At 46.8% G+C, this 2,500-nt stretch overlaps 1 protein-coding gene across 1 annotated transcript in view; it reads right to left on the bottom strand.

Moving 5' to 3' along the window:
- palm1a (paralemmin 1a) overlaps nt 1-2,500 on the bottom strand; it is a 38,768-nt gene that overhangs the window by 15,323 nt on the left and 20,945 nt on the right. The gene's annotated exons all lie outside the window — the stretch shown is intronic.

Here is a 2,500-nt window from a genome sequence, read left to right on the forward strand (position 1 = left end):
CATTCACTAAAACCTGCTGGTTTCTGTTTATAAGAAAATCTAAAAGCAACACTAAAAACTGATCTGGTAGCTTAAAATAGGATACAAGGTGGTTGATTAAAATATAAGGCTGCATCTTATTAAAAGCAGAGGAAAAATCGGAGAATAAAATCCTTGCATGGGACTTGCATGACACCCTTACCGGCTTGGTAAGAAACCTGTAAAGGGTCTAACTTGCCATCTATCAGAGAGACTATCTCATCTTTAATGACATCATCTGACAGAACACCTGGAACATCTGACAGAACAACTGGAACACCTGACAGAACACCTAGATCATCTGACAGAACATCTGACAGAACACCTGGAACATCTGACAGAACACCTGACAGAACACCTAGATCATTTGACAGAACATCTGACAGAACACCTGGAACACCTGACAGAACACCAGACAGAACACCTGGAACACCAGACAGAACACCTGGAACACCTGACAGAACACCTGGAACATCTGACAGAACACCTGACAGAACACCTAGATCATTTGACAGAACATCTGACAGAACACCTGGAACACCTGACAGAACACCAGACAGAACACCTGGAACACCAGACAGAACACCTGGAACACCTGACAGAACACCTGGAACATCTGACAGAACACCTGGAACACCTGACAGAACACCTGGATCACCTGACAGAACATCTGACAGAACACCTGGAACACCTAACAGAACACCTGGGACACCTGACAGAACACCTGGAACATCTGACAGAACACCTGGAACATCTGACAGAACACCTGTTAGCTCCTGTGGTTGGAGTGTTGAACAGCTGTACACGACTCCATCACTTCAAAGGCCTTGCTCACACTGCCAGCCCAAACCCGTTCTTTCCTGTCCAGACGGAATCCAGATTGATTTTAGAACGTCTGGACCGACAAACAACACACCGAATGTGATTTTTGCAAATCGGATCCAAACCACATCTGGAGGAGGTTTGAACTGTGATTCCAGTCCGATCAGTCCAGACGTTCTGGACGTTCAGGTAGGATTTCACAGTGTCTGTTATGTCACTTGCAACGCAACACGCAATGACATGGCATGCATGGTAGCAGCTGCTGTTACCATGGATACGTTAATTAATCTCAGCCTCCTCTGTGAGTGAATTTGTTCAATGTGACGGAGACGTTCTGCATGTTGACTTGACAGCGTGATTGTTTGGAGGCCGACATGATGCTTCTCCATTCCTCTTGCCTCCGTGTTGATAAACCGTCTCCAGCGTGTAGAAACTGACGCCTATGTTGTTACCATAGCAACCCGTGCAGTTAGGTTGGTGATGTCTGGACACACAAATCCAATCGGATCACTTGAAGGTAACAGTGTGGACAGTCTGTCTTAAACATCTGATCTGAGAAACAGATCAGATTTTCCTGCAGGCTGAACGCGGCCTAATGCTGCGTTCCAGCAGGGAATTGAACCTGTGAATCACGACTTCAAAGTCACGAGTCATGACTTCAAACCGTTCCAGGCAGAACCGACAAACAGTCTTGTTACAACCAGCAATGGTGGAACGTGCTGATGGCGTGCTTATGTTATTTAATTTCATACATTTAACAGGTAATGATATATGTAGTATTTACAACGTAAACGTAAAAAAGTACTTTTTATCTCCACCCAATACAATATTTCTCACTGTTGGCTACTTGAAGAACAACCGTCTCCTGTTTGTGAACAAAACATGAACTACGTGACGTCGAACGAGGAAGTTCGTTGAGCACAATCGAGTTCACAGGCATGAATTCACAGGCTTGGCTATAGCCCCGCCCACTTTTAACCGGTAAATCACCAGTTACAGGTGGCCTGGAACGCAGCATTCGTTTCCACTTCCTGTCCACAAACACTGTTACCACGGTTACCAACACCAGCTGGTTTGGAGCCAGGTTTGGAGAGTGATCAATAGATCAGTTTCATAATCTATAAATGGACAGGTGTGTGGAAACACTGCAGCTGCCCTGACCAGCTGTGATGTCATCAGAGGACCTGCGTGATTACAGCCACACCTTCTTTTAAAATTCATTATGACTGAAAGGTTCAAGGAGTTGAGGAGGCAGAAGCCCAGTGAGGGTTAGGGTTAGGGTTAGGGTTCAGTCCCCACAGGAGCTGCTCCAGGAGGCCGACCGGACGGACACGATCCTGCTTTGTAGGAGCTGCTCCTAAATCAGCGAGCTGGGAGCTGCTGTCCATCAGGAGATGTTGTGTGAATTCTGCCGCAGGTCCTGAGGACGTGATGGAGGCAGTTTTCTGATTTCCAGCAGCCGGTCCATGAGAACACGCTCCCTGATGGAAAGTGTGTGTGTGTGTGTGTGTGTGTGTGTGTGTGTGTGTGTGTAGGGGGTGGGGGGCAGCATAGCTGTCATTCCCCAGTGAAAGTCAGAACGTCCGGCTGATCTGAGGCCAGCCTATTAATACACAGCAGTTGTTGCGACCTCGGGATACACAGCGCTAAAAATACAGAA

The sequence above is a fragment of the Myripristis murdjan genome, chromosome 4 (genome assembly GCF_902150065.1).
Source record: "Myripristis murdjan chromosome 4, fMyrMur1.1, whole genome shotgun sequence".
NCBI lineage: Eukaryota > Metazoa > Chordata > Actinopteri > Holocentriformes > Holocentridae > Myripristis > Myripristis murdjan.